At 37.5% G+C, this 17,065-nt stretch overlaps 1 long non-coding RNA gene and 1 pseudogene across 2 annotated transcripts; both read left to right on the forward strand.

The window, feature by feature from the left end:
* Positions 1-12,523: 12,523 nt before the first annotated feature.
* On the forward strand, positions 12,524-14,065 carry LOC110867500 (annotated as a pseudogene).
* Positions 14,066-14,329: 264 nt separating this feature from the next.
* On the forward strand, positions 14,330-16,182 carry LOC110869206. Of its 2 annotated transcripts, XR_002552984.2 has the most exons (3): positions 14,330-14,558; positions 15,543-15,654; positions 15,753-16,182. It is a non-coding gene; the product is annotated as an uncharacterized LOC110869206 (long non-coding RNA). The 2 variants fall into 2 exon arrangements; XR_004863013.1 differs by having other exon boundaries at positions 14,462-15,654.
* Positions 16,183-17,065: the final 883 nt, after the last annotated feature.

Consider the following 17,065-nt stretch of genomic DNA (forward strand, 5'->3'; position numbering starts at 1 on the left):
TTCAGCTAGTCTCGACTCAAAGGTGATTCCCAGCAAGGTCTCGAGTCATTCCAATCAAATCGCAACCACGTTCTCGAGTCATTGATAACATCTGAGGTCTCGACTCACATCATTCTTGTGTCGCAACCAATCTCCAAGGTCTCGGGTTCCTTTTTCATCATTCACAACTGGTCTCGACTCATCTACATCATCATCATTCCTAGTCTCGATACACAAAGCTTTCAAGGTCTCGAGTCTTCCTGGTCTCGAGTCATCACCCTCGGTCTCGACTCTTCAACCACTTCACGGTTTCGAGTCATTCTTTCCGAGTCGCAACCGAGGTCTCGAGTCCATCTTTCATCACTTCACAAGGTCTCGAATTATCAGACAATCCCCACAGTTCCACAACATCTTCACAGTGGTCTCGAGTCATCTTCTCCCGAGTGGTCTCGACTCATCAATAACTTTGTAGGTCTCGACTCATCATCATCTTCTTGTCCGATAATTGTCGCCGGAAACCTGCTTCACAAAAACACCATTAACAACCACCGTAGTCTCCGGTCATCGTTCCGACGTTTTCCGACCCCATCATCTTCTTTCGTTATACTCTCGTACCTGCAACACAGATTTGGCGGCTGCAGTTTAAAATTAGGGTTTTGGTTTGATATTGTTCGAAGAAGACGATCTGCAGTTCTGTTTTGATTTTATTATAATATAATAATAATTATAATAAGCAATCATTTAGTAATCATTAATTTCTATAATAATAATATCAATAATAATAATAATAATAATAATAATAATAATAATAATAATAATATTACTTAGTTTATTCTATATATTTAAAAAAAAAAGGTTGGTTGTTTGGTTGTGATAACGGTTTTGACAGATTGTTGAGGTACGGTTCAGAAATCGGGTTCATTCGCGTGCAAAGGGTTTCAGTTAGCGAGTGCACGGGTTCTCGCTTTGAGATTGTGTTGAGGGAATAGTTAAAAGATCATATTTTTTGGGATCATATCTTAAAAATGTCTTCTAAAAGAGAGATGCTTGAGCAGAAATTCGAAGGATTCAGTTACTCATACGGTGAATCTATAGATGCAGTGATTGGCCGGTTTGTTGAACTGCTTTCTGAAATGGAGAAGGCAGAAATGGTGGTGTCTACTCGCATAAGCAACAGAAAGCTTCTGGAGGCTATAAAAGGGATTCCAGATCAGGCGAACTGTAGTTGGTTTATAAATGTTAATCAGATAATAGTGACAACCGACGGCAACTGTTACAAAATGAAGTCAGATGAGCTGATCTCCCTCATCAAATCCTATGGCAATGCTGACTCATCACAAAATTCAGCATTTATGTTTAACAAACCCATGGCTCAAGAAGTTACTCGTGATCGTGAAGAGATACTTTCTGTATTTTGTACTCCTGAGTGTAGAAAAAGAAATGAGGCATATCGATTACACAACGCTGAGTTGATTCAAGATTACAAAGATATTAAAAATAAAAACTTTACTTTGGCCAAAAATGAAAAACTTTACAAAGAAAAAATTTAGGCCCAAAGAAAAGATATCGTTCAGTTAAAAGAAGATCTCAGCGCCAAGAATTGTAATTTTCTAGATGCTCTAGCAACAATTAGTGACTTGACCAAAGAACTAGAAGACTTAAAGGTCAAATATCAGGTAAATGAAATTAATATTAAAAAATTTGACACTTCTAGTAATTTGGTCAAGAACATTTGTGACATACAACTAGAGTACAAAGAAAAGAAAGGGGCTGGTTTGGGATACACTAAAACTCCTCCTCCATACAATCATAATTATACTTATATGCCTTTCACGGAAGAGGAGTTAATTAATGAGGGCAAGATGACTTACGATCCAAAAACCGATAAGTCATCAATCAACAGCAAATTTGTTGATAATAAACGACCAGCTCCTTCAATGAATTTTGTCTCAAAAGGCACCGTTGATCCTAACAGTTCGGTTGCATGTGCAGATGAAATAGAAGACTCAAAGTGTGAAGATAGTCTTGGGGATGAACAAGCATCAGAGTCTGATTCATTTGAAAATTCAATAAATGAACCTAATCCAGACTCTATTTTGGCGTGTAGTATTTTTAACTCGGTTTTTAGCTCTGTGTTTAATTTTAGACCTAATGGTTTGGGCGAAAATGTTGATGCTTGTGTAACTGCGACTGAATCGGAAGATGAAACGAATGAGCCAGCTGAACCATCTGATTCCAAATGTGATTCATCTGAAGCAACTGATTCTGAGAAATTGGAATCAGTTGATTCTAGTGAATTCAGCTCAAGGATGTCATGTGCAGAACCGACTCGTGCTGAAAATTCGTCAAAGGTTTCAGCTGAAGTTTCTGCTACAGTTTCTGGTATTTCATCCAACAAACCAGAACTCTCCGATTCTGTCAAAGTTGAGGACATAAAGGATGAAGAGAAGACTAATGTGAACAAGGCTCCAAGTGCACAAGCTGAACAATCTGAACCTTCGGTTAGTGATGAAAAGGTTCAGATCAAGCAACAAGAGCCGAAGCGAGCAGGTAAAGGACGCGGAAAGAAGAAGCCTAAACATCAAAGACAAGCAGGCTCTCCACAGTCCTCAACGGGCAGCAATAGTCATCAAAAGGCCCGTGATATGAGAAATGCTTTTGTTAAGCCAGTCAGTAATGGCAAATGTGAAAAATATGCATTTGACTGTGCTAACAAAGCTTTTGGAAAGACTGGTGAGATTTCTGAACAAGACTTGCAGTCTCATCAAAACAAGAAGAATAAAAAGAAATCTCCACCACAGAAGGCCCCGGCAAACGACAAGTATAGGCATCCAAATTCATCTTCGTCTGCTGGAAATGTGCAACAAAAACAAGCACAAAAGGACCGGTTCATCCTTCAGGGCCTGCAAGAGCTACACGAGCTGATCAGAATGCCTTCTACGTAAAGAGACAAACATGCTTCAATTGCGGCATTGCTGGTCACATTGCAAGAAATTGCACACATCGTCCCTGCGTACCATATTATATGCAAAATCGGAGGGTTACACCAAAGGATAACTACCATTCTAAGCCGATGAAGGTATCTTCACCTAAGGCAATGAAGAATGTGAATCCCAAGGTTAAACCTTCTGATGGGGATTGGAACGCTGCCAAAAACAAACGCAAAGCTTTTCAAGAACAAAAACATCTTTCTAAAACTGAAACAGCTAAAGTTGCACAACCGAAGGCAACAAATACGTTTGTTAAACCGAAACAGATTTGGAAACCCAAATCCAAAGCAGCAATGTCTCCAATCCTTGAAATTAAAGGGGACTTGTGTTTGAAAGAAGTGTCTTATTTTGATGCTTCAGGTAAACCCAGGACCACGATGGCCTGGGTACCAATGTCTTACTAATCTCCTTAATTTTCAGGAACAACCAAGGAGGAGCTGTTGACAATCTCTGGAATGTTGATAGCGGTTGTTCCAGAGATAAAAAACGGGTAACATTTCACTGTTGCAAAAAGTTCAAATTTTTTTACAGATGATATGTTTCCTTTGGAGGAGATTAGAGCAGTAAGATAAGATCAGCAAAAGGTACCGTTTAAATTCAGTATTTTGATTTGAATTTGATTAGTCTTCAATCTGATGACAGAACGGTTAAACAAAAATATTTTTCTCTTTTCTTTTTCTTAGTTTATACCTGTGTATATATAGTGTCCTTTCTCTAGTAAATGGTAAATTTGCGCAAAAATCCAAGATTTATGCACAAATTTAGGGGGAGAGAGAGACATATATAGAGTTTAGGGGGAGAAAACTCAGAAAAGAAAAATATAAAAAGAAAAATATAAAAAGAGTTTGCTGTATATATATGTATTGTTTTAGGGGGAGAAAATGAGAAAAATACAAAAACATTAAAAAAAATGAAAAAGCTAAAAAGAAAAATTGCATGAAATGGGAAGTGAAATAAATGTTCGTGTTAAAGGGTTTGACTAACACATGTAAGGTGCCATAGCTGAAAAGACTAGGATCTACTGCGATATGTCGATAGGCTTGACGCTTAAAATGATAAAAGATACTAAGTGATATAAACATAACGAACTATGTATCATGTGGGTAACATACCAACGGCGTATGATTTTATGGTCTTAAATCTTGCGCTGATAGATAGCCAACATCTGAGGTTTCGGGTCTTTATATTGTTGAATCATCCGGGGATATCTTGGCTGTTCTTCTGCTTAGAACTAAAATTGTACATGATCCCAGGAAAGAAAGTCACTTGGAATTAGCTCATTTCTATTTGAATATCTGTATGTTGTCCCGATACACACAATTTTGATCTGATTCTGAAATCTTCTCTGAAAAAGTCGTGTACCTCCTCTGCTGCATCCAGATATATGCTGACCTGGAGGTGCTAGGCAACGTCAGCTTCTGCTGCATCCAGATACATGCTGACCTAGCTGTACGTTGTCGCGCTATAGATCTAATACACCCGAAAGAGGCCCTCTAGTGCCCAAAAGAAACCCCAAGAAACCTATATCAAATTGAGAAAAACTCATTTGATCTGTATATTATACCATCTCTGCTTAAGATCTATTCTGTTCTCTTCTCAACCTACTCCCAGTTAAGATTTCAGAAATCTGGATTGGACTTGTGAAATATGTGGTAGGGAAGATACTTGCATGATAGAGTGTGCTGTTTATATTTCCAGGATTTGATTAGTATTTATTTGGGTGTTCATTGTTAAGAAATAAAAACATGATAAAACAGATTATATGCAGACCTAGACACAGTCAGGATATCTTAAAGGATGACTTCAGTATACTCACCTGCTACGATGAATCGTTGTGCTTACCTTGATCGCGGGGGTATGTCTTGGAATGGGACACACGGGTATAATAGTATAATATTACCTTAAGCATATCACGAAGTTGAAAATTGAAAGTTGAGCGTTAAAGTTTAAGTGGACAAACATATTGGCAATCGCATAGACCAGTTTGATTAGGCTCGTGCTGAAAAGTGTTCCTTAGTCTGCCTGAGAACGAATTTTGATCCCATTGCAATTGTAATTGTATATTATGGTAGTTGTTTATATTTTGAGTTTTTATTTGTTTCTAGTTTTTTAAAATAAAAAAAAAATGAAAAATTCAAAAATACAAAAATAGTGTCTTGCTTTTCTATAAAACCAAAAATCCAAAAATAGAGTGTTTATTTGTTTTCTTAAAAATAAAAAAATTATAACCGTTCTTGAAGATTTGACTGATCATCAAAAGTTAAAAGAATTTAAATTGTGAAATTTTATGTACCTAGTGTTCATGTGGTACTCTCCCTGTTGCATAAGAAATGTTTGCTTATGAGTTTGTGAGCATGTGCAGAACTTGATTTCAATCAAGGACAGGGGTTGATGAAGACTGAGATGCTGTTAGTTGCTAAAGAAGCCCAAAGCAGCACAACAACAAGATGTACCTGAGTCGGAAGAAACGGATACGAAACGCCGTCTGACAGTGAAAGTGCATTTGAAGAAGTACCGTGTACCTGCTTGAAAGATGAAGATTGAAGAAGAAAAGAGCTGCTGAGAATCCTCCTCTCACATTCTTTTTGACAAGATTTTCAAGCAAATGCTGATCGTGATCCTGATATGAAACTAACCACAAGAGCTGAAGAAAGAGACCCAGTGCTGAGAGTTCAGAAGTCAAGAACTTCCACAACATCTGCAGCATAGTGACAACCATAGATTTCGTTGAAGACGTTGCTGAATTCAAGTCATGAAGACAATTTGATGGCATCAGTCTAGGGGGAGATTGTTAGGCCCTAAAGTGTGAGACTGACGCATCAAATTAACACAACGGGTTATGGTTACGAACTGGGCTTTACCGGGTTAGTTTGTATTAGGTTTTGGACCTTTACAGGTCACTTGGGCCAAGCTATAGGCCATGTGGGCCAAGCAGGCCCAAGGGGAGCCCATGTAGGGATTTGGACTTGAGTTAGTATATAAACAAGTTTCTAACTTGTTTTAGGGTTTGAACTTCATTGTTACAGAATTCCTAGAGAGAGCTAGAGGAAGGCGATTTGGTTGTGATCACTTGTACTAGACGGTTTTGCTTATTCAAGTAATAGAATCGTGTGCAAGTGGTTAAAGGTGATTCGGTATTGTTCTTTGTTTTTCATATTTTTCGGTTTATCTTGAATCATCTTGTGATTGGATTCCGCACTCTCACAAGATTAGGTTTGATATCATTGAAAGATCCGGTTAAACGGGACTTACAAAAGTGATGATAAATATGTGAAATTGTTGTTGTAATAATAGTTCTGGATGATGTTTATAAACACTAGACATAGAGATTTGATTCTTGATGTAAATCTTGGTGAAAATAGCTAGTTATGAACTAGTTAGTAAATATGTAGAATTATGCCCATTAGGTGTTTGTTAAAATGCCTAAATGAGAGGTAAAGTGTTGAAATTCAAGTGAAACGCGTAATTGGCAAACTTGACTAATTACATGAGATATGAGATAAAACGGGTTCTAATCATAATGTTGATTTGCCGTAATCGTGCATATTATATGATTAAAGGTAGTTGACTTTAGAAAGTCGAACTAACCTATGATGAAGTCGAATAGAAGTTTCGACACAAAGTCCGTAAGATGAAATAGTCATAATAATGATGACTAATCTAACCATCTTACGAATTATGATGTTAGTTTGACTCTTGACAAGCTAGATGGAGGCTTGGGGAAAGAAGCGGGTCAAACGGATCATATACGTGGAAAAGAGCATAACCCGGATACAAGGTAAGTAAAGCTTACACTCTAGTTATTTAATACCTATTGGTTTGATAGGTCGTGAATAGTTAGTCTTGTTTTAAATTATGATGTTCCCACACGGCAAGTGCGGTCCGGAACAAAAGACAATGGTCATAAATCATGTTTAGTGGATAAAAAGGAGCTAATGCGGTTAATTAGTCATGAAATGACTAAAAGATAACGAGTTTTTAAATGGTTACCTTATAAGGTAAACCATTGCAAATAATAAGAGTAAAATGGTACTTTGGTCACTTGTTGACAATAATCATTAATTTGGGGAAAGACACGTTATAGCATGGGTCATAATGGGACAAAGGAATCAGTAGATGATTTACAAGTAAAACGACTATACGGTGTAAACCGGAGTTAGTCATATGGATAAGATGGTAATAAATATCATCTCATAGAGTCTCATGGTCCTTTAGACCAAAAGGGTCAAAAGGTGAAATTATCACCCTTTGACAATATCGACTAATGGTTTGTTGAGCTATATGATCATAGAAATAAAAATCAGATGGATATGTACATCGCTATCGCTTAGCGGCTACTAAGGCAAGGTATAAAAACAAATCAATATATTGATTCGGGCCAGGTATGTATATTTGGTCAATTCATCATTAGAACTTGAAGTTTAATGAGGGCTAAACAAGTTAAAATGGACATTTGGTTATCTTTTAAATAAGCCGAATGATTTAAGTTATAGACATTGTGTTTTAAAATCATAATGGCTATTTAAACAAGATCCTAGTTTAAAAACTGGAATTTTGGTCAATTACGACATGAAAAGTCTTTTGTTGTAAAGGAAGGATTTAAGATGACCAAAACGCCCTTGTAAGCAAAATCGAGCAAATGAACCTTAAGAGTTGTGTAAAAACAAGTTATATGATCAAGCAAATACTTTGAATAAGTATAAAGAGAGAAAAGGGTAAATCTTGGGTCAAATGACTCAATATGGGTCTTTGCCGTAAAATGATAGTCCGAGGGATAAAACTCGGAATATATGGATCTCCACATTAATCCACAACAAAAATAGTTGTAGTGGAAGATTACTTGGTAAGAAATGTGGAAATATAAAGCTAGATACAGATGGAAGCGAATCGTGTTTAAAATATACTTAAATACCCTTAACGGGTCAAAATAAGCATATGAGCAAAAACGGGTTTAAATTGTGTAAGAAACCTATGATTAGAACCTAACATGGTAGACAATATTAAATTGAAGAGGTGCATGTGAAATAAGGATCAAACAAATATGTTTGTTTGATAAAATGGATAAACGGTTTAAAATTCGGTAAAACGGTAATGGGTCGAAGGCTAGAAGTCTCAAAACTTATTATGTCGGATGTTGGATTTTAACTCCATAAGATGGAGAATTAAATTACGGACGCGTAGGAAAAAGAATCGGGTAAAACGGATTAAAAATGAGTGAGTTATGCTCGTTTTCGTGAAATCGAGTCTTGTTGGGAATTATGCAGCACCAGCAACAACAATCTGTCGAAACAAGATAGTGGCATAGCGCCACGGCCAGGCATGAAACCCGTCGCGTGACGCGACGGGTGGTGGCGTCACGCGAGCACCCCCCGTGGCGTAGCGCCACCGCTCAACAGTGTGGATTTTTCTTGTTTTGTTACGTTTAAGCACGGAACTTGTTTATACTCGATTATTAAAGTGTCAAAACTAATAATTTACATGGTTTTGACCGTAGGTGAAGATGGACCTAATCCGGATGAAGATCAAGCGGCGAGCAAGAACCGAACACACGTTAAATGAAGCTTCCGCGTCAAATCTTGATTTGTGTTGCTATAAGTGAATTATGTAAACACTTATAAATTGTTTTTGAAATGTTGTAAACATTTGGGAATGTTGGTATGATAAGTTTTTGTAAAGTCACATTTTAGCATTAAAATGTGTATCTTATTATATAAACCTTGATTAATTGAGACGGGCGTTACATATTAATAAAACAAAATAAATCAAACACACACACATATACGAATGTGTGGGTGCGTGCGACCAGAGGAAAAGAAAACAGGGACCAAACCCTAGTTCTTGATCAATTCCATCAAATTCAGCCCCTAAATCAAACAATCCTGAATGCATGAAGCTGAATTAGAGCCTATAACATCATTTTTCACAAGGTATGTTGAGAATTTGATGTATGCATATGTATTGAGTTGTTGATGAAATCTAAGATGCTCAATTAGGGTAAAATTCTGTTGAAATTATGATAAGATTAGTGAAATCTATATGATTCTAAACAAGTTTGATAAACATAAGTAGAACAAATGCCATGATTAGGTATTTAGTTGAATGCACAAGTATAAACAAATGGGTTTTGATGTATAAGATTGAAACTCATGAAATTTGAAGGTTAATAATGATGTTGAACAAGTTATAATCAGAAATTTGATATAAAACGGGGATAATAAACATTTCTACTTGTTAAGTAGGGGTTTTGGTGGTTAGAAAACTTCAATAACAAGGATGATATGGCTAATTGTAAAGTATACACATAAGGTGCTTGACAAAACGCCTAAAAGATGTTGATAGACATTAATTGTGGTGTTTGGCTAAATTAACAAGCTTTAGTTATGAGCCGAAAGGTTCTAATGACAATTGGCTTGTGCATTTTAGGCAACACGGCTGAGGCGTCGGGAAGTCAAGCCGGTGCGGACACTCGTTTGAAGGAAAAGCTCTAAGGTACGTGGCTAAACGCTTCGTTAATATGGTTGTTTAGTCTTATGCTATCGTTAATAATTGGTACGTTAGAATATGAGATTTTAGTGGTTAAGTTTGCTCGAATGATGAACTTCATAAGGGCAAACTAAACGGGTCAATAAGAGAAGGTACAAACCGGGTAACGGGAGTACCTTATATGTAGATCTTAAGCCCGGGTGACGGGTAGTGATTATCAAACACGTAAACCGGTAATGGGAGCGTGAGTGTTGAAAATAAGGAACCCGTGAATGGGTCTTCCTATTATGAAGTAATATTCCGTCCGTGTGGTTTCGAGTAAGATGGGACAAACGGGCTAAATCAGCAAAACAATAAAGTATTTGCTGCAGATTGAGTTTCAGGTGGGCTGTATAAGCTTGGCCTGGAATTACATGAGGCGTCTGGAAGCTACTGTTACGGTAGCAGATAAATCGATACAGTAGTTTTCTACTGCCTTACGGCAGACTAGTGATGCCCAGTGGCTACCGTAACTTACGGTGGCTACCGTATGTTACGGTAGTGCCCAGTCACTTTTGTTGAATTTTGCATATCTTAGTTAATCGAATCCGTTTTTGAGCATAGTTTCGATTATGCCAATTTCTAAGGACTATGATACTAATGTTTGTCAAAATTTCTAGCTTTTAGGTAATGCAAGCACGTGGATGATGAACAAGTCAATGCTTCCGAACCGAACACATTCAAGATCTAGTTCCGCAACTTTTTGTTATTATTAGTTATTAGTAAGACTTATGTAAAAGAAGAAATACTTATGTATCCTAATGTTGTCCTTAAACAATTGTTAAACTCGTAAGTATTAAGCTATCGGTATTGTAAATATTTTGGGTTTGACGTTTATAAGGATTAGTCTTATCTTGTCCATAAAAATTTTCTATTTATAAAAGTAGAGTGTTACAGATTACATGCTCTCATAATCAGAAGCATGAAAAAAAACACCGAGCACGTAATCAGAAGAATTCGATGGAAAAGCACCACGAACTTCCATGTTCTAACAAGGCTCTTTCATCTGCAAATTCATAGGATAATTAATAATCAGAACATTGTGCATATCCACCAAGGAGAAACTATCTCAGCCCAAATACTTGCTCTTCGATAGTTGCGTTTCGTACACGTCTAGCACATATTCCAACTTCTTCTTCACATTCACGACTGCATCATTGCAGTTCTGTCCAAATAAAAACCCCTTCATACACATCTCCCACAGTAATTTCGTAGACGCGGGTTCAAGTTTCTGAGACTCCACTTCCATCCACACAGATTCCACTGCAGCCTTTTTCGAGTCCTTGTTTACCAGATCTGTCCCCTTACCGATGTATGTGCTTGATATGTGCTGTATAATCGCCCTTGACTCTAATGAGAAATGTCAAGAACCAAAAAACAGAGGTCTAGGGTTCCAGATCTGAAAACCTAGAAACCAAGAACCTCAAATTGCAACAGAAGACTAGAACCAACTAAGTCACAACTAATTTCTCTTAAGATTCAACAGCTTATTGGTTCTCAACGATTACGATTCTTCAAGAATTCAAAAGATTCTTTCATTTAATCTCAGCCGATTCTTCAATTTTAGAACTCTAATCAAACAAGATAGAAGTAGCAAGAGGATTTTTTACACCCTAATCGCTCAATGAGATGACAACAGCGGAAGACCAAAAACGACGTCAATCTACGTGGCAGAACAACGAACAGAAACCCTAATTGGGGTTGAGCTTGACCAGTGTATCACTTATTAAACAAAAAATGAAAAAATTGGTGGTTTTTCCTTGAACAATCAAGAGCCCAGCCTAGGGCTCTGATACCATGTCAAAAACACGGATGTACACAAGAACACATAAAAAGCGACAAGGACGATGACGAAAACTTTTATTAAGTAATTATACCCAAACCAAAAAAGACCACCAAACCTTAGAAGAACTTACACATGTGAGTTCTTCAACAATACAAAACGATTAACTGATCAATTTGATCAGTAGATTTAAAGTACAAAGAGATAGACTAATTGAAAAACCTCAATACAATTGGTGATCGAACTTTTGGGTTACAGTCGACGAAGATGAGATGCAGCGACCCTTCTGAAAACAAGACGTGTGCACTTCTTTTATATACCAGCAGCTCCGCACACCCTAAAGCCCACGAACAAATCCAGCCAAACAATCTGCAGCTTTGAAGGATACCAAGACACACTTCTTACTATGGCCTAGACGCAATTCTATAAGGAATGCCAAATCTTTGGAACCATAGATTTCATTTTTGGTAGCGCGAGAGCAGTTTTCCAAGATTGCAATATCTTTTTCCGAAAACCATTACCAGGAGGCGGGTTAGTAGTAACGGCTCATGGAAGAAACAACGATTACGAACCTACTGGGTATTCATTTCAAGGGTGTAAGGTAACCGCCGCACCCTTAATCCGAGTAAGTATGCAAAAGCATTTCTAGGAGGGCCATGGTTTGGGCTGAGTCGAACCGTTTATATGCAATCTTTTCTTGATGGGTTGGTGGACCCACAAGGGTGGCTTGATAGTTGGGGTCACAAGGATACTGCTTATTGCGGAGAGTACAAGAATTATGGGCCAGGTTCTTCTACTAATCAAAAGGTCAATTGGCCCCATTACCATGCCATAACGGATCCAAAGACAGCTAAGTTTTTCATGGTGGCCCATTTCATTTCGGGTCATAATTGGCTTCCTAAAACCGGTGTGCCTTTTACACCAGGGTTTGAAAACCGTCCCGTTCTACTAAATTGAATACTGATCATGCTATAGGTGGGATTTTGTTGGGTACATTTACTAACTCAATAGTATATAATGAACACTATATTCCTCATCTTGAGAAATAAAACATGACGGAAAATTGGGTCCAAGATGTAAATCTTGATCAAAACTCAAATCAAAGAAGACTAGAGGATCATGGATTGGTTTTTGATATCATAGTCCCTATTATACGTGATTATATAATGAAATCTTGTATAGTCTAGTTTGTGGGCTTCCCCAGGCTTCGAAGATACCTTCATAGTCCTAAAGTATTGAAATATAATTCATGAGCAACAAGTCGCACAAATTCGGTCTTGTTATGGCCAAATCTGATTTTCGAAAGGCGGCTCTGGAACTAGCCATGGAAAGGGCACTTAACACCGAAAGCCACACCAAATGGCTCCGTCAAAAGTGTCGTAACGAGCACGAAAGGGCTGCATGGGCTGATTGTTTGAAGCTCTATGAAAACACAATTTTGCAACTAAACCAAACCCTAGACCCAACCACCAAGTGCACCACTTTCGATGCGCAAATATGGCTTAGTACCGCGTTGACTAACCTCAAGACTTGCCGCACTGGGTTCGTGGAGGTTAATGCTTCCAACTACATGTTAGCACTCATGAATAATAATGTGACTAAGCTTATTAGTAATACTTTGGCTATTAACAATGGTTCAAGGACGCCCGTAGAGAGTTACAAAGATGGGTTTCCGAAGTGGTTTGGGCCCGGCGATAGAAAGCTTTTGCAGACTGCGGCTCCTAGGGCGAATATTGTTGTGGCCCAGGACGGTTCGGGGAACTATAGGACTATTAAGGCCGCGAAGAGAAGTGGGAGTGGGAGGTTTGTTAATTATATAAAGAGGGGGGTTTATAGGGAGAATATTGAGATTGGGAATAAAATGAAGAATATAATGCTTGTTGGTGATGGGATGAAGTACACCATTCATCACCGGTAGCCAGAGTGTTGGAGGCAGCTCCACGACGTTTGATTCCTCCACCATTAGTAAGTAACCGTTCTCTAAATTTTTAAAAGACAATATGTGTGACTTTTAATAAGTTGAAAGTGTTTTAACACGTTTTGTTTCCATCTAACAACAGTTGTAACCGGGTCCGGATTCATTGCTCGTGGCATAACCTTCCGCAACACCGCGGGCCCACAAAACCACCAAGCCGTAGCTCTACAGTCCGGGTCCGACTTATCGGTCTTCTACCGTTGCGGTTTTGAAGGATACCAAGACACCCTCTACGTCCACTCGCAACGACAATTCTACAAAGAATGCTACATTTACGGCACCGTCTATTTCATCTTCGGCAACGCGGCGGTAGCTTTCCAAAACTGCATGATCTACCGAAGACGGCCCATGACTTCCCAAAAGATCACCATCACGGCCCAAGGCCGAACCGACTCAAACCAAAACACCGGGATCTCTATTCAGAATTCTCGGATCATGGCTGCATCCGACTTAAAACCGGTATTGGGCTCATTTAAAACCTTCTTGGGCCGGCCCTGGAATCAATATTCTCGAACAGTTTTTTTGAAAAATTATATGGATAGTTTGGTGGACCCGGCTGGATGGTTAGAATGGGATGGGAACTTTGCTCTTAATACTTTGTATTATGGAGAATATATGAACACTGGACCGGGTTCTTCGACTAGCCGGAGAGTCAAGTGGCGTGGGTATCGGGTTATCACTAGCTCGAACGAGGCTTCGAGGTTTACGGTTGCGAATTTCATCGCGGGCCAGTCGTGGTTGCCCAACACCGGTGTGCCATTTCTTGCTGGACTTTAAGTTCTAATTGAACTTTTGTTGGATAATTTGTGTATTCCTTTTGACTGTTTTTTTTTTTGGTATATTTGTTGACACTTGTTTTCTTTGTTACAAATTTCATTCATTCATATAATAAGAGTTTGCTCAGAATTTCTGGTTAATTATAATAAATCTCTGATTTATTTATTTTTTATACAATTACCAACCATTACTTGTATGATCTATAACTATGTCCCTTATACTTAACACATGCAAATTTAGATTGTGATATTATCTTTTCTACCTGATAAAAGCCATACCTAGGGGACACATGTCCTCCTACTAGGGCCTCTAAATCACATTTTCCCGTCCATTTTCTAATCCCTTCATTTCCCTGATGTGAAACCCGACACGGGATCCATTCACACTAATTCGGGTCCGCTTTACATCTCATATATAAACACACAACCCGTTCCTTTTGTTTCGCTATTCTTCATCTTCTCTCATACGTAACGGCGATTAGGGTTTTTTCATTCTTTTTCTCATCCATCCCTGAAAGATCTCCATCACCAAGGTACGATTCCCTTTTCTATCTATTCATCATCTTGATTCTTGATGCTTATTGTCGATTCTTGATTATATTTCTTTTTCTTCCATTCATCCGATCGTGCATTCTTATTTTTTTTATTCGTTTATGTTTACTGTATATTGTAGTTTAGATCTTAGTGTATATAAACCTTATAACCCGCTTCCACACCCAAAATTCATAAGATCATCTAGGGTTCTGCCACTATCGCGGTTCTTTCATCCAATACATCTCCATCAGTAATTCAATCCAGTCTTCATCATTCAAAAGATTTGTTTTTTTTAATAATCTATTTCTTTTGTATGTCTAAGCGATCATTAACAACCAACAATTTTGTACCTTCTTTATTTCTTTTGATTTCTCCCTTTCTTCTTCTGATTCACTTCCACTTAATCGTCCCCCAGCTTTGATTTTCTTTCCGTTTTTTTTTTTCATGTTCTTTGTTTCTAGGGTTATCACAGATCTATTGTATCTCTAATATATTGTCTCATCTTTGACGGTTTTAGGGTTTCCAGGAATCAATAGTTATTTTTGTTATTGCCATTGTTTCACCTTCTACGATTTTATGATTTTCAACAACTAGTGTTATTCGCTGTCGCGCGTTGCGGGATTACAAAATGTTTTTCCGCAAGTAGGGGTTTCATATTATAGTTAATATATGGATTAAATGTTGCATTACATGGTGTAGTTGTTGTTTCAAAAGGTGTTTTAGTTTCTTCTACATTAGGGTGTTACAAAAAACTTTAACTTCCTACTATTAGTAAAAAAACAGCAACTTGTTTGTCAGTTTAGGGTCTGCAGCTGGATTTAGGTGTTGATCTTCTAGTTGATGGCTATGTGACCCTTGTTCCTTTTATGAGTGGTGTTCTTTGTTACCTGCAATTATTATATATTTTATAGTTGGCGAATGTTTTTCAGTATGGTTATGTGTTATTGTTTGTTGAATTTGAATACCTTCGGTTTGGAGAATAGGCCTTTTGGCAGATGTTGTGATTTGGTTTCTTGGTGCGGGTGTTGTTGGTTGTGGGGTTGTTGACGTCGGTGTGTTGTTGCTGTCAATGGTTGTTTCCGTTTGTTCTTTGAGGTACGTGGCTCTGTTCACAGTGCATCGTAGTGTCCTGTTTTTGTTGTCTTTTTTTACCTGAATATAAAACCTAGCTTCCTTGTTTTTAATTACTGTAGCGAAAGAAGTGGGGTTTCTTTGTTCAACATTTCCTCGCATGGTGTTCCTAGCAATTGATAAGCAGGACGATCAAATATTGTTGCGGTGATGTTGCCTGTGTTGTCTGTGTGGTGGCTCGAATGCGATACCTGAGTACAATTTTGGTGGAAAGGTGATGTGTAAAAGAGAAGTTGTGCTTTGTTTATAAAGTTAGAAAGTATTTGTTGGTTATTGACTTACAGGTGATTTGCTGTGTTATGGTTTCCATCACGTGTGCAGAAGCATTGTTCAACAGTTTGCAATCATCCCTAGATAACAAACTTAAAGAGCATATTAGTTAGGTAACACTATTTGTTAATGAAAATTGAAATCAATTAGTTTCCACACATTTATACTGTTTTCTTTTCTTTTTTTCTTATTGGTTAACTCGGCAGAGACCAAAATGTTTAACACATAGATCAAAAAGTGAATCTGATATTTTTTTATTTTTTTTTATCCAAACCGCATCAAGAAAATGCAAACAGTATAGATCTTGTTGAACCTCTTTTGCCCTAAGCCCAAAGCATAAGCAGAAGAATTATATAGAACACAGACCCAAATCCATCTAATGAGTTCAAGATGCACAAATAAATTAGTTGATCATTTAAAGTTTTCTCATTAGAAGGTCGAACAAACAACCAAGTTACTTATATAATATAACCACACATTTACATACAAACGATAAATTTTAAAAAGAAACCGACAAAAAAGTTCGTTTAAGTATGCGTGTTGCGATGCGCTAGACCAAACTGTAGATTGCATTTTTCATGAGCTTTTCAAATAGAATAAAAAGATTAAAACTACCTTAATATTATAGATGTGGAGACGACACCGATCAAAGTGTTCGTTGAAGTACGTGTGTGGTCTCTAAGGCTCTTATCGTCAATATTCAACACAAATCCCGAATCCATCAATCAATGAAAGCGAAAAATGTTATATAAGAGAAAAAGACATACAACAAAAAAAATTCTAATACGAACAATAGCTGAAGAAATAAATTATAAATATGAATTCAATTTCGACCTATAAAATATGTGAGTAAAGAGGTTAGTTGAATGACATGTTATTAAATGCCTAGGGTTTACAAATGATACTGAGATTTACACGGGGCTAATATCTCTCATTCTATCAAATGTCTACCTAAAAGAGTGAAGTCATTATGACAACTTTAGCTTCAAGTTGGAGTCGGACCTGCAGTTAACAAACCAATTTGGTGTTGACTGAACTATATCTTCTTTATGTTAGTGACCATATGAAGGTAGACATATCAGGATTGGTATTTATATAAACCCAA

The sequence above is a fragment of the Helianthus annuus genome, chromosome 7, assembly GCF_002127325.2.
Source record: "Helianthus annuus cultivar XRQ/B chromosome 7, HanXRQr2.0-SUNRISE, whole genome shotgun sequence".
Lineage (NCBI taxonomy): Eukaryota > Viridiplantae > Streptophyta > Magnoliopsida > Asterales > Asteraceae > Helianthus > Helianthus annuus.